Source organism: Aegilops tauschii, chromosome 3, assembly GCF_002575655.3.
Source record: "Aegilops tauschii subsp. strangulata cultivar AL8/78 chromosome 3, Aet v6.0, whole genome shotgun sequence".
Classification (NCBI taxonomy): Eukaryota; Viridiplantae; Streptophyta; class Magnoliopsida; order Poales; family Poaceae; genus Aegilops; species Aegilops tauschii.
Genome location: NC_053037.3, coordinates 445,725,250 through 445,741,711, shown reverse-complemented (window position 1 = coordinate 445,741,711; position 16,462 = coordinate 445,725,250).

Genomic DNA, 16,462 nt, shown 5'->3' with positions numbered 1-16,462 from the left:
ACCCTAACTTCCATCCAAGTCTTCCCAAAGGTTCTACTTGGCATTTTATTGAAACAAAAGCTATAAAACATGATTGATACAGTAGCTTAATCATGTGAACACACAAAAACAGTAAATATAGATATTGGGTTGTCTCCCAACAAGCGCTTTTCTTTAATTCTTTCTAGCTAGGCATGATGATGACAATGATGCTCACATAAAAGATAAGAATTAAAACATAACGGGAGCATCATGAAGCATATGACTAGCACATTTAAGCCTAACCCACTTCCTATGCATAGGGATTTTGTGAGCAAACAACTTATGGGAACAATAATCAACTAGCATAGGAAGGCAAAACAAGCATAACTTCAAAACTTTAAGCACATAGAGAGGAAACTTGATATTATTGCAATTCCTACAAGCATATATTCCTCCCTCATAATAATTTTCAGTAGCATCATGAATGAATTCAACAATATAACCAGCACATAAAGCATTCTTTTCATGATCTACTTGCATAGAAATTTTACTACTCTCCACATAAGCAAATTTATTCTCATTCGGAATAGTGGGAATATCATAAGAGACTTGAATACTATAAATTGTTTCCACATTAAAAAGGTAATGTTCAAAAAAAGGGTAATCATAATCATGACAAGTTTTAATACAATCCTCACTACTTTTTATAGCATAAGTGTCATCACAATAATCATCATAAATAGGAGGCATGCTATAATCATAATAAATTTGCTCATCAAAACTTGGGAGGCTAAAAATATCATCTTCATAAATCATAGCATCCCCAAGCTTGGGACAAACATTAATTGCAGCAAATATATTCTCAAACATGTCATTCTCATCAAACATAGCATCCCCATGCTTGGGCCTTTTCATATCATAAGCATAATCACTCTCATCATTAATAGTATGGATAGCACCAATAGTATAGCAATTATCATCATCACAATGAGTAATAGGATCAACATCATTTGGGAGGGATACCTTTCTACCTTTGCTTCTCCGTCTTTTATTTTTATTCTTCACATCATGTGTGGGTTTAACCCTCTTTTTTGAGCTCCTTTTTAATGAGATTGGTTGAATAGAAGGCTCCTCCTCGTTACCTGATTCATCATAAGAAATAATAGGAGGATATTGGGAAGCCTCTTCCCTTTCATTAGTATTCTCTTTATCTTCTATTTGTTTTCTTTTCTTTATGTAATTGGCAATAAAAGGATTTTCAATGAAATTCACCGCACAATACATATAAATTTCTTCTAGATCAATATCGAGGAATTTCTCAAGGTTATATTTTGGAATATGCTTAGTTATAAGTTTCATTTCTTCATAACCCAAAAGCAAACTAAGTTCATTATGATGTGCAAGGGAAATCAAATCATCACAACTTTTGGACACGATACGATCTTGAAACAATTTGCATTGGAGATTTAAATGACCACGTTCATTGCAAAGTTCACAAGTATGGCAAAGAAATTTTAAATTTTCAGCACAAACATCTAGCCTCTCTTGCAATCGCGCGAGTTTCTAAATACTTATGCCTCTTGCAAAATCTATCTTCCCTATTTGGTGTGTACTTGCAAACTCTATGCACTCCACAAAAGTTGACATGCTTATAAGAGACATTTTCATCATGACTAGTGCAATCATCATTAGTACTATGGATATTCAAGGAGTTCATACTAAAAACATTGCAATCATGATCATCATTCAAAGATTTAGTGCCAAACATTCTAATGCATTCTTCCTCTAGCAATTGAGCACAATTATCGCAATCCTTATTCTCATGAAAGATATTAAAAAGATGAAGCATATGAGGCACCCTAAATTCCATTTTTTTGTAGTTTTCTTTTATAAACTAAACTAATGATAAAACAAGAAACTAAAAGATTTGATTGCAAGATCTAAAGATATACCTTCAAGCACTCACCTCCCCGGCAACGGCGCCAGAAAAGAGCTTGATGTCTACTACACAACCTTCTTCTTGTAGACGTTGTTGGGCCTCCAAGTGCAGAGGTTTGTAGGACAGTAGCAAATTTCCCTCATGTGGATGACCTAAGGTTTATCAAGCTGTGGGAGGTGTAGGATGAAGATGGTATCTCTCAATCAACCCTGCAAACAAATAACAAAGAGTCTCTTGTGTCCCCAACACACCCAATACAATGGTAAATTGTATGGGTGCACTAGTTCGGCGAAGAGATGGTGATACAAGTGCAATATGGATGATAGATATAGGTTTTTGTAATCTGAAAATATAAAAACAGCAAGGTAGCAGGCAATAAAAGTGAGCGTAAACGGTATTGCAATGCTAGGAAACAAGGCCTAGGGTTCATACTTTCACTAGTGCAAGTTCTCTCAACAATAATAACATAATTGGATCATAGAACTATCCCTCAACATGCAACAAAGAGTCACTCCAAAATCATTAATAGCGGAGAACAAACGAAGAGATTATTGTAGGGTACGAAACCACCTCAAAGTTATTCTTTCTGATCGATCTATTCAAGAGTCTGTAGTAAAATAACACGAAGCTATTCTTTCCGTTCAATCTATCATAGAGTTCGTACTAGAAGAACACCTTAAGACACAAATCAACCAAAACCCTAATGTCACCTAGATACTCCAATGTCACCTCAAGTATCCGTGGGTATGATTATACGATATACATCACACAATCTCAGATTCATCTATTCAACCAACACAAAGAACTTCAAAGAGTGCCCCAAAGTTTCTACCGGAGAGTCAAAACGAAAACGTGTGCCAACCCCTATGCATAAGTTCACAAGGTCACTGAACCCGCAAGTTGATCACCAAAACATACATCAAGTAGATCACGTGAATATCCCATTGTCACCACAGATAAACACATGCACGACATACATCAAGTGCTCTCAAATCCTTAAAGACTCAATCCGATAAGATAACTTTAAAGGGAAAACTCAATCCATTACAAGAGAGTAGAGGGGGAGAAACATCATAAGATCCAACTATAATAGCAAAGCTCGCGATACATCAAGATCGTGCCGAATCAAGAACACGAGAGAGAGAGAGAGAGAGAGATCAAACACATAGCTACTGGTACATACCCTCAGCCCCGAGGGTGAACTACTCCCTCCTTGTCATGGAGAGCGCTGGGATGATGAAGATGGCCACCGGGGATGGGGCCCCCCTCCGCCAGGGTGCCGGAATAGGGTCCCGATTGGTTTTTGGTGGCTACAGAGGCTTATGGCGGCGGAACTCCCGATCTATTGTGTTCCCCGATGTTTTTAGGGTATATGGACATATATAGGCGAAAGAAGTCGGTCAGGGGAGCCACGAGAGGCCCACGAGGGTGGGGGCACGCCCAGGGGGTAGGGCGCGCCTCCCTGCCTCGTGGCTTCCTCGAAGCTTCCCTGACGTCTACTCCAAGTCTCCTGGATTGCTTCCGTTCCAAAAATAACTCTGCCGAAGGTTTCATTTCATTTGGACTCTGTTTGATATTCCTTTTCTTCGAAACACTAAAATAGGCAAGAAAACAGCAATTTGGGCTGGGCCTCTGGTTAATAGGTTAGTCCCAAAAATAATATAAAAGTGTTTAGTAAAGCCCGTAAACATCCAAAACAGATAGTATAATAGCATGAATACTTCATAAATTATAGATACGTTGGAGACGTATCAGCTGCACAAGGCGGCCGAGCTAGCCATGAAGGACCTTATAATCCGGCTATGGCCTGCCGAGCCTATGCCCAGTAGCTACTTCGGACTTGTGAAGCGGCTTGTGAGTGCCTGCCCCCGGCTTGAAGTCGTGAAGCGGTCGGTCTGCATTGAAGGTGCACGGATGGCCTTTGCCTGTGCCAAGATGCACCGGGCGAAGATGGATGCCAAGAAGCTGATGACCGAGGGACCGCCTGAGGGCAAGGAGCACCTGTCGGATCATGTTTTCCGGCAAAACCCTCAAGGTTCGAACACTGGGGTGCGCGCGGAGATTTCCTCCCTACCGATCTACGCCCTAGCTCGCTAAGATCTCGAGGACGAACTCGACGAACTCACAACACAAAGACACAAGATTTATATTGGTTCGGGCCACCGTTGTGGTGTAATACCCTACTCCAGTGTGGTGGTGGTGGATTGCCTCTTGGGCTAATGATGAACAGTACAAGGGGGAGAACAGCCTCCTGAGGTTGAGGTGTTCTTGTATTCGGTGTGTGGCTAAGGGTTGGCTCTAGATCAGATCAGATCAAGCTTCCCTATTGTGGTGTCTAGTTCTACTTATATAGGCCCTGGTCCTCTCCCCAAATATTGAGCAGGAAGGGAGCCAACGACGGCCAATTTGAAAGGGGACAACTAGTACAGTTTATCCTGACAAAAGCGGTGTTCGCCTGCAAAAGGCTCTGGTGGTGACGCCGTCTCGGGCTCCATGGTGACCTCCGTCCTGCCGTCCGGCTGGTCTTGGTCTTGTTGCACTGATATGGAAACCTTTGCCTGATGCCTCGGTACTCCATGCCTGTGCTTGCCTCCTTAGCACCAAAGAGGAAACAAGGACGCTGCGCGTGCTGGCGCCCGCCTGATCTTGATCATCATGGCTCACGTCACGAGAGCCTTGCGAGGTTTGCCTGCCTTGATATCTCCGCTCCTCGCGAGGCAGCTTGGTGAGGCCGCTCCTGAGGAGGTCTTGCGTCATCCCCCTCGTGAGGCATGGCTCCTCGCGAGGGTCTTGATTGCCTTGTTGATGAAGATGGGCCGTACAGGCCTGCTAGCGCAGCCACGCCGTGGGCCGCAGGCAGGCAAGTCTGGGGACCCCCGTTCCTAGAACGCCGACAGTAGCCCCCGAGCCCAAGGTGCGCTCGAGCTTGGCTTCACGGTGAAGCCAAAGGTCAAGCGCGGAGCACCGCGGGCCCCAAAAGCCTGCGGCCTTGGTCGACGTGTGGCGGTTGATTGGACGTAGGCGTCTCCACTTCCCCATGCGGCCTCGGCAACTGCTCGACTTGACAAGTCCCTGCAACATGCAAGAAAAATCATCATTACCAGTGATCGTGGGAGGCGCCGGTTGGCCTTCTTCCGCTATAAATGGGGAGGGGGGCAGAGCCCCCGTCGCCCATCCCTTCACGGTTTGCTTGCTTCTTCCTCCTTGCCCCATTGCCAACAGCGATGGCGCTGATCCGAAGGTTTTCTGCTGGTGAGAAAGGAAAGGCCCCCCACGATGATCCGGGGCCGCTTCCGCCGAAGAAGAGGCAGGTTCATCGCCGTGATGAGGTGGCAATGCAGTTGGTGACGAGGCCTTGGTACGAGCTGCCTCCTCCAGGGTACCAGCTCCCCCTGTATGCCCAAGCCGAGGGATCAGGAGGAGGAAGCGACGAGTGGCGTCGTCCGCGCCGTGCCCGTGGTCGCCGTGCGATGGTGACGCATGCTGTTGCCCCTGGAATCCACGTCGTGGATTCATCGCGCGAGCTTGTGCTATGGGCGCCGATGCCCCCAAGATCTTGGATCCGCCGAGGGGGGCCCCTCAAGCTCTAGCTGCAGCATGCTGACTGCAACGCTCCAGCGACCGAAGCAGAGATCAAAACAATCCCCACCGGCAAGATCTTCATGACCGGCGGCTGGGGTGAGATCGCGCGGGTTTGCCATGCGAGAAGCGCCCTCGCGATCCACTTTGTGTACGACGGTGACTCCACACTTTTCTTCAAGGTCTTCGACGCGGAGGGCCACCGCCTAGAGTGTTGCCCTGGAGAGGAGCGCCAGGTTGACGTGCGCTCCACTCGCGGCTACTCCAGCAGCAGCAGCCCCTGGGAGTCCAGCGGTTCTCCCGAGCTCTACAAGACTCCGGAGACGAGCGACGACAGCTACGTCCCCCCGAGCTCTCGTCGCGCCCGGAGCCGGGCTACGGCATCCAGCCGCCGCCGCCGTTGTTATGGATGGGGTTGGCTCCTGCCTCCCGTGGCCCATTGTTGATGATGGCATCCACCACGGGAGGGTGTAGATAGGATTCCTCTAAGTTTTAGTCTTTTGTTCCCTGCGAAGAATCACGGAGTACCCCGTGGGGGCGTGTAAAGGGTATGTAATGTGTTTTGTGTACGTCCTCCTTGTCATGAAAATTTGTGAATGCATGTCCCGTTAAGGCTCGGTCTCCCCTTTCCATCCTCGCGATAGCTTGTTGCTCTACGCTGACAGGTCCCGGTCCCCAGGCAGGCTATAGCCGTCGCTGGTATGCCAGGTCGCCTGCCGTGGTCAAGGCCAAGAGGTGTGCAGACCGAGGTCCAGTAAGAGCCCCTGAGGCGCGATACTCAGGAGGTCCCCTTTAGCGCTCAAGTAGCCATGGTAAGGCAAGAAAGGGAGGCGACGTGGCCGCAACGGGGCTGCGGCGTGCGTGACCCTTAGGCTTCATCATCATTCGATCTGAGCGCGAGACTTATCCTGGTGGTTTGGGGTCGATTCCTGGTGATGCGCCAGACGGCGCGCAAGCTTATGCAGCATAGCTAGGTCAGGCCCATACTAGTCTCCCTCCTCCCGTGCTCTCCTTAGTGCTCTACGTCCTCAGGTCCCGGCCCTCGAGCGAGCTCAGCCACCGCTGGTATGCCAGGTCGCGATGCAGTGGTCAAGGCCAGGGTGTGAGGGCTGGAGAGCCAGTAAGAGCTCCTGAGTCGCGATGCTCAGGAGCCCCCCTTTTAAAACGCAAGCGAATTGCATGAGAGAATAGGAAGCTTGCGGTGCCGCCTGCCATCCTCCTCACGAGATCCCTGCGAACCAGCACAAGGAAGAAACACGGTTTTGCCGCTTCGGCTGCCAGCCTGTCACTGGTTGCTCGGTGAAGGAATGAAGGCACTGAGGTCCTGGTGAGGTGACGTGCGCGGAGCGTGCCGCGAGCCAGAGCTCGACCGCTCAGGTTTGTCGACGTGGGAGGGACGGGCCCATGCACCAGCACCGTGGCTGTGTGAGTAGCCCCCGAGGGAGGTGATAGTCGAGCAGGCGACAGTCATGGACAGGTTAAGCATGAAAGGCAGATCAGCTTGGGTAAATGCAGAAAGATACATGCCACTGGGTCGGGCCCGAGCGGCTTGGGGATGATGCAGCCCGAGGGGCGCCCCCAGCAAGGTAAGCTAAAGACATAAGCAAAGGGATACATGCCACAGGGACAGACCCATGCGGCCTGGGAATGATGCAGCCCGAGGGGCGCTCCCAGCTGAATGAACTTGGAAAATGTCACCTGGTTCTATTGATGAAGAGATGTCGGGGCAGCTGAAGGTACGCGGCGGAGAGGCTGCTCCTCACGAGCCACCTGGGCCCTGAGCCTTGGGAGGCTCTGGGGGCCCAGGCGGTTCCTTGAGGACCGTCTCCATCTTCGTCAGCACAGCACGGTGCCTGGCCTCTTGAGTCGCCAGGGTGGGCCGCAGGTTGTGCTGGTAGACGAACGACACGCTCGGCAAGCCAAATGGCATGCGAAAGTAGCTGTGTGGCGGACCCTCGCGCCGGCCCACGTGCGAAGGACAGAAAAGCTCCTGAGAAGCGGCCCTGTTGAGCCCTGGGACATCGACACAGACACGCAGCCCGGCATCCTCGCCTGGATGGTCGCCGCGCATGGCCCTTGCGTCTTGCAGTTCCCGAGTGGTCTTGGTGATGAACTCCTGAGCGGTGGGCACCCCTTGCCCTGTGTTCTCCTGAGGGAAACGTGCCATGAAGCACGCCTCCAAGTGGTGCCCGAGCGCCTCCCTCGTGATGTGGGCAAGGTCTGAGGCCCTCAAGGAGAGAGCCCCCAAGCCCTGCCCGAGGAGGGCGCCGGGCGCGCCTTCCTATGCGATGGAGGGAGGCACCCCTGGAGCGGGCGCTGATCCTGACGAGGCTCCAGCTGCGTTGCCACCCTCCTGAGGCCTGGTACGGCGCAACTGCTTCTTCTTCTTGGGGATGGCCTCCGGAGGGCCATCGCCCTGGCTGTCGGGGTTGTCGATTGCTGCAGCTTGAAAGGCACGCTCGAGGGAGCATACCGCACCTCTTTCTTCGAATGGGACTGTGATGATTCCGCCGCTTCCCGGCATCTTGAGGACGTTGTAGCCGTGGTGGGTCACTGCCATGAACTTGGCCAAGGCTGGATACCCTAGGATGGCATTGTATGGCAGACGGATGTGCGCAACATCGAAGTCGATGAGTTCGGTGCGGTAGTTCTTGCGCTCTCCGAAGGTGACAGGGAGGCGGACTTGCCCTATCGGTGTGGTGGAGCCGTCGGTCACTCCTGAGAAGGGCTTGGTGGGCTAAAGCTGGTCATATGGTACTTGGAGGTTGTCGAACGTGTCGACGGACAGGACGTTGAGTCCTGCGCCGCCTTTGATGAGGGTCTTGGTAACTTGCACGTTGCTGATGACTGGTGAACAAAGCATTGGGAGAGCGCCAGCAGTGGCTGCGCACTTGAGCTGATCTGCCGAGTTGAAGGTGATGGCAGACTGGGACCACCTGAGCGGGCGTGTGGCCTCAAGCTTGGGGTGGACTACATTCACTTCACAAGCAAACTGTTTGAAGATACGCTGCGAGGCTGGGGACTGAGCTCCGTCCAAGATGCAGGCGATTGCACGCGGCTCCTGGAAGCTCCCAGCCCCCTCGTCCTGATGGCGGTCGTCATTCCTTCTTGGCAGTGGCGGCAGCGGGGGAAGACCGGCGTTGCCCTGAGGACGATCCTCACAAGGCTGGCCCCTCCAGGCGCCCTTGCGAGGATGATCCTGCCAGCGGTCCTCGCGAGGCCTGTCGCGCCACTCCTGGCGTGGGCCACGGTCGTCCCAGCGTCCGCCACCACGTCCTCCCCCTCGGCCGTAGCCCCGGTCGCTGGGCTCGGGGCGTCGACCGAAGCGTACTTCCCGAATGGCTCTGAGCTCTTGCCAGTCGCTGGTGTTGTGGGTGTTCAGGTTGTGGAAGGTGCAGAACGGTCGGCTGCTCCTGGACGACTCGGGCTGATCTCTGCCTCGCTTGGTGTCCAGCTCCGCTGCGAGCACGGCTCCTCCTTGCGCTTCACATCCTTGGCCTTGGCTTTCTTATCCTCCAGGCCCGCAGCTCGCAGCTCGAGGAGGGATAGGCGCCCCTCCTCAGCTCTTGCGCACTTGGTCGCCAGGTTGAACAACTCCTGAGATGTGCATAGCTCCTCGTGGATAGCGAGCTCCTCCTTCATCTTGATGTCGCGGACGCCGTCAGAGAACGCGGAGATGATGGCCTCGTCCGTGACCTTGGGGATCTTGAGGCGAGTGTTGTTGAAGCGCTGGATGTACTTCTGGAGGGTCTCTACTGGTTGTTGCTTCATGCAGCGCAGGTCACCCGCGGCCGACGGGCGGTCGCGAGTGCCCTGGAAGTTGGCAACGAAGCGGTTGCCCATCTCGTCCCAGGAGGAGATCGAGCCCTGAGGCAGGTCCAGGAGCCACGAACGGGTGCTGTCTTTGAGCGCCAAAGGGAACCAGTTCGACATGACTTTCTCGTCACCATTGGCCGCCTCGATGCTCAGCTCATAGAGCTGCAAGAACTATGCGTGGTCGAGGGTGCCGTCATAGCAAGGAGGCAGATCTGGCTTGAAGTTGCCCGACCAGGCGACGCTAAGCAGCTCAGGGGTGAAGGCGCGGCAACCGGCTGTGGTCGCCGGGGCCCTTCTTGGAGGTGGAGCCTGGTCTTGATGCCCACACGCCGCTACGGCAAGCGGCGCGGGAGCCTGCCGCGCCAGACGATCCTGGCACGGTGGTGCGAGGAGTGGCAGGGCGTTCTCTTGTGGTCGGGGAACTTCTTGGCAGCTTCCTTCTTCACGCGCGGGCGCCGAACATGGCGGATCGCGTCGCGGCGGTGCACGCCTTGGTGCCAAGGCGCCATCTTGGGGCAGAGGCGGTGGAGGCGCTCCGCGAGCTGCGTCGCCCGAAGCAGGCGGAGGGCCAGGCGGAGAGAGCGACGGCGCAGGGGAGCCCCCTGCGGCGCGGACAAGCTCGGCGATGCGGTCGAGCCAGTCCTCATAGAGGTCTTCGACCGGGCGGTACGCAGGAGTTCGTGCGCCATGACGAGTGCGGCCCGAGCGTCCATGGGGGCGCGTCTAGCGTGGGATGAGGAACCGGCGGGGTTCAGTGATGGAGTGGCCGTGCGGCCGTCCTGCCGCACCAAGGGGTGCAACAAGGATGCCTGCTGCTTGTTCCCCGCCAGGCCGGTGGCGGCATTGGCGGCGGGAGACGGAGAACGATGAGGTGGCCCAGCGACAGGAGCCGTTCGAGCGACGCGGGTGGCCAGGGCAGCCCGGTGCTCAGCACGAGCATGGCGAGCGTCCGCCATGCAGACGGCGGTGAAGGAAATATTCCCTAGAGGCAATAATAAAGTTATTATTTATTTCCTTATATCATGATAAATGTTTATTATTCATGCTAGAATTGTATTAACCGGAAACATAATACTTGTGTGAATACATAGACAAATAGAGTGTCACTAGTACGCCTCTACTTGACTAGCTCGTTGATCAAAGATGGTTATGTTTCCTGGCCATAGACATGAGTTGTCATTTGATTAACGAGATCACATCATTAGGAGAATGATGTGATTGACTTGACCCATTCCGTTAGCTTAGCACTTGATCGTTTAGTATTCTACTATTGCTTTCTTCATGACTTATACATGTTCCTATGACTATGAGATTATGCAACTCCCGTTTACCGGAGGAACACTTTGTGTGCTACCAAACGTCACAACGTAACTGGGTGATTATAAAGGTGCTCTACCGGTGTCTCCAAAGGTACTTGCTGGGTTGGCGTATTTTGAGATTAGGATTTGTCACTCCAATTGTCGAAGAGGTATCTTTGGGCCCTCTCGGTAATGTACATCACTATAAGCCTTGCAAGCAATGTGACTAATGAGTTAGTTGAAGGATGATGTATTACGGAACGAGTAAAGAGACTTGCCGGTAACGAGATTGAACTAGGTATTGAGATACCGATGATCAAATCTCGGGCAAGTAACATACCGATGACAAAGGGAACAACGTAAGTTGTTATGCGGTTTGACCGATAAAGATCTTCGTAGAATATGTAGGAGCCAATATGAGCATCCAGGTTCCGCTATTGGTTATTGACTGTAGACGTGTGTCGGTCATGTCTACATAGTTCTCGAACCCGTAGGGTCCGCACGCTTAAAGTTAGATGACGATCAGTATTATGAGTTTTGAGTTTTGATGTACCGAAGATAGTTCAGAGTCCCAGATATGATCACGGACATGACGAGGAGTCTCGAAATGGTCGAGACATAAAGATCGATATATTGGACGACTATGTTCGGACACCGGAATGGTTTCGGGGAGTTTCAGACATATACCGGAGTACCGGGGGGTTACCGGAACCCCTCGGGGAGTTTAATGGGCCGAGATGGGCCATAGTGGAGAAGAGGAGGGGCGTCTAGGGCTGGCCGCGCGCCCCCTCCCCCTCTAGTCCGAATTGGACAAGGAGGGGGGCGGCGCCCCCTTTCCTTTCCCCTCTCTCCTTCCCTTCCTTTCCCCCCTCCTACTCCAACTAGGAAAAGAGGGAGTCCTACTCCCGGTGGGAGTAGGACTCCTCCTTGGCGCGCCCTCCTCCTGGCCGCCGGCCTCCTCCCCCTGGTCCTTTATATACAGGGGCAGGGGGCACCTCTAGACACACAAGTTGATCTGTTGATCTATTCCAGCCGTGTGCGGTGCCCCCCTGAGCATATTCCACCTCGGTCACATCGTAGCGGTGCTTAGGCGAAGCCCTGCGTCGGTAGCAACATCATCACCGTCACCACGCCGTCGTGCTGACGGAACTCTCCCGTGAAGCTCTGCTAGATCGGAGTTCGCGGGACGTCATCGAGCTGAACGTGTGCTGAACTCGGAGGTGCCGTACGTTCGGTACTTGGATCGGTCGGATCGTGAAGATGTACGACTACATCAACCGCGTTGTGCTAACGCTTCCGCTTTCGGTCTACGAGAGTACGTGGACAACACTCTCCCCTCTCGTTGCTATGCATCACCATGATCCTGTGTGTGCGTAGGAATTTTTTTGAAATTACTACGTTCCCCAACAGTGGCATCCGAGCCAGGTTTTATGCGTAGATGTTATATGCACGAGTAGAACACAAGTGAGTTGTGGGCGATACAAGTCATACTGCTTACTAGCATGTCATACTTTGGTTCAGCGGTATTGTTGGATGAAGCGGCCCAGACCGACATTACGCGTACGCTTACGCGAGACTGGTTCTACCGACGTGCTTTGCACACAGGTGGCTGGCGGGTGTCAGTTTCTCCAACTTTAGTTGAACCGAGTGTGGCTACGCCCGGTCCTTGAGAAGGTTAAAACAGCACTAACTTGACGAACTATCATTGTGGTTTTGATGCGTAGGTAAGAATGGTTCTTGCTCAGCCCATAACAGCCATGTAAAACTTGCAACAACAAAGTAGAGGACGTCTAACTTGTTTTTGCAGGGCATGTTGTGATGTGATATGGTCAAGACATGATGCTATATTTTATTGTATGAGATGATCATGTTTTGTAACCGAGTTATCGGCAACTGGCAGGAGCCATATGGTTGTCGCTTTATTGTATGCAAAGCAATCACCCTGTAATGCTTTACTTTAGCACTAAGCGGTAGCGATAGTCGTAGAAGCATAAGTTGGCGAGACGACAACGATGCTACGATGGAGATCAAGGTGTCGCGCCGGTGACGATGGTGATCATAACGGTGCTTCGGAGATGGAGATCACAAGCACAAGATGATGATGGCCATATCATATCACTTATATTGATTGCATGTGATGTTTATCTTTTATGCATCTTATCTTGCTTTGATTGACGGTAGCATTATAAGATGATCTCTCACTAAATTTCAAGGTATAAGTGTTCTCCCTGAGTATGCACGGTTGTGAAAGTTCTTCGTGCTGAGACACCGCGTGATGATCGGGTGTGATAGGCTCTACGTTCAAATACAAGGGGTGCAAAACAGTTGCACACGCGGAATACTCAGGTTAAACTTGACGAGCCTAGCATATGCAGATATGGCTTCGAAACACTGAGACCGAAAGGTCGACCGTGAATCATATAGTAGATATGATCAACATAGTGATATTCACCATTGAAACTACTCCATCTCACGTGATGATCAGACATGGTTTAGTTGATTTGGATCACATGATCACTAAGATGATTAGAGGGATGTCTATCTAAGTGGGAGTTCTTAAGTAATATGATTAACTGAACTTAAATTTACCATGAACTTAGTACCTGATAGTATTTTGCTTGTCTATGTTGATTGTAGATAGATGGCCCGTGCTGTTGTTCCGTTGAATTTTAATGCGTTCCTTGAGAAAGCAAAGTTGAAAGATGATGGTAGCAATTACACGGACTGGGTCCGTAACTTGAGGATTATCCTCATTGCTGCACAGAAGAATTACGTCCTGGAAGCACTGCTAGGTGCCAGACCAGCTGCAGGAGCAACACCAGATGTTATGAACGTCTGGCAGAGCAAAGCTCTACTCAATAGTTCAGTGTGCCATGCTTTACGGCTTAGAACCGGGACTTCAACGACGTTTTGAACGTCATGGAGCATATGAGATGTTCCAGGAGTTGAAGTTAATATTTCAAGCAAATGCCCGGATTGAGAGATATGAAGTCTCCAATAAGTTCTACAGCTGCAACATGGAGGAGAATAGTTCTGTCAGTGAGCATATACTCAGAATGTCTGGGTATAACAATCACTTGATTCAACTAGGAGTTAATCTTCCGGATGATAGCGTCATTGACAGAATTCTTCAATCACTGCCACCAAGATACAAGAGCTTCGTGATGAACTATAACATGCAAGGGATGGATAAGACAATTCCCGAGCTCTTCGCAATGCTAAAGGCTGCGGAGGTAGAAATCAAGAAGAAGCATCAAGTGTTGATGGTCAACTAGACCACCAGTTTCAAGAAAAAGGGCAAAGGGAAGAAGAAAGGGAACTTCAAGAAGACCAGCAAGCAAGTTGCTGCTCAGGAGAAGAAACCCAAGTCTGGACCTAAGCCTGAGACTGAGTGCTTCTACTGCAAACAGACTGGTCACTGGAAGCGGAACTACCCCAAGTATTTGGCGGATAAAAAGGATGGCAAGGTGAACAAAGGTATATGTGATATACATGTTATTGATGTGTACCTTACTAATGCTCGCAGTAGCACCTGGGTATTTGATACTGGTTCTGTTGCTAATATTTGCAACTCGAAACAGGGACTACGGATTAAGCGAAGATTGGCTAAGGACGAGGTGACGATGCGCGTGGGAAATGGTTCCAAAGTCGATGTGATCGCGGTCGGCACGCTACCTCTACATCTACCTTCAGGATTAGTTTTAGACCCGAATAATTGTTATTTGGTGCCTGCGTTGAGCATGAACATTATATCTGGATCTTGTTTGATGCGAGACGGTTATTCATTTAAATCAGAGAATAATGGTTGTTCCATTTATATGAGTAATATCTTTTATGGTCATGCACCCTTGAGGAGTGGTCTATTTATATTAAATCTCGATAGTAGTGATACACATATTCATAATATTGAGGCCAAAAGATGCAGAGTTGATAATGATAGTGCAACTTATTTGTGGCACTGCCGTTTAGGTCATATTGGTGTAAAGCGCATGAAGAAACTCCATCCCGATGGACTTTTGGAATCACTTGGTACTTTCGAACCATGCCTCATGGGCAAGATGACTAAAACGCCGTTCTCCGGAACTATGGAGCGAGCAACAGATTTGTTGGAAATCATACATACAGATGTATGTGGTTCGATGAATGTTGATGCTCGCGGCGAGTATCGTTATTTTCTCACCTTCACAGATGATTTAAGCAGATATGGGTATATCTACTTAATGAAACATAAGTCTGAAACATTTGAAAAGTTCAAAGAATTTCAGAGTGAAGTTGAAAATCATCGTAACAAGAAAATAAAGTTTCTACGATCTGATCGTGGAGGAGAATATTTGAGTTACGAGTTTGGTCTTCATTTGAAACAATGAGGAATAGTTTCACAACTCACGCCTCCCGGAACACCACAGCGTAATGGTGTGCCCGAACGTCGTAATCGTACTTTACTAGATATGGTGCGATCTATGATGTCTCTTACTGATTTACCGCTATCATTTTGGGGTTATGCTTTAGAGACGGCTGCATTCACGTTAAATAGGGCACCACCGAAATCCGTTGAGACAACGCCTTATGAACTGTGGTTTGGCAAGAAACCAAAGTTGTCGTTTCTTAAAGTTTGGGGCTGCGATGCTTATGTGAAAAAGCTTCAACCTGATAAGCTCGAACCCAAATCGGGGAAATGTGTCTTCATAGGATACCCAAAAGAAACTGTTGGGTACACCTTCTATCACAGATCTGAAGGCAAGAATTTTGTTGCTAAATTTGGATCCTTTCTAGAGAAGAAGTTTCTCTCGAAAGAAGTCAGTGGGAGGAAAGTAGAACTTGATGAGGTAACTGTACCTGCTCCCTTATTGGAAAATAGTTCATCACAGAAACCGGTTCCTGTGACGTCTATACCAATTAGTGAGGAAGCTAATGATGATGATCATGAAACTTCAGATCAAGTTGCTACTAAACCTCGTAGGTCAACCAGAGTAAGATCCGCACCTGAGTGGTACGACAATCCTGTTCTGGAGGTTATGTTACTAGACCATGACGAACCTACGAACTATGAAGAAGCGATGGTGAGCCCAGATTCTGAGAAATGGATTGAAGCCATGAAATCTGAGATGGGATCCATGTATGAGAACAAAGTGTGGACTTTGGTTGACTTGCCCGATGACCGGCAAGCCACTGAGACTAAGTGGATCTTCAAGAAGAAGACTGACGCTAACGGTAATGTTACTGTTTATAAAGCTCGACCTGTTGCAAAAGGTTTTCGACAAGTTCAAGGGATTGACTACGATGAGACTTTATCACCTGTAGCGATGCTTAAGTCTGTCCGAATCATATTAGCAATTGCCGAATTTTATGATTATGAAATTTGGCAAATGCATGTCAAAACTGCATTCCTGAATGGATTTCTGGAAGAAGAGTTGTATATGATGCAACCGGAAGGTTTTGTCGATCCAAAGGGAGCTAACAAAGTGTGCAAGCTCCAGCGATCCATTTATGGACTGGTGCAAGCCTCTTGGAGTTGGAATAAACGTTTTGATAGTGTGATCAAAGCATATGGATTTATACAGACTTTTGGAGAAGCCTGTATTTACAAGAAAGTGAGTGGGAGCTCTGTAGCATTTCTGATATTATATGTGGATGACATATTGTTGATCGGAAATGATATAGAATTTTTGGATAGCATAAAGGGATATTTGAACAAGAGTTTTTCAATGAAGGACCTCGGTGAAGCTGCTTATATATTGGGCATCAAGATCTGTAGAGATAGATCAAGACACTTAATTGGATTTTCACAGAGCACATACCTTGATAAAGTTTTGAAGAAGTTCAAAATGAATCAGGCAAAGAAAGGGTTTTTGCCTGTGTTGCAAGGTGT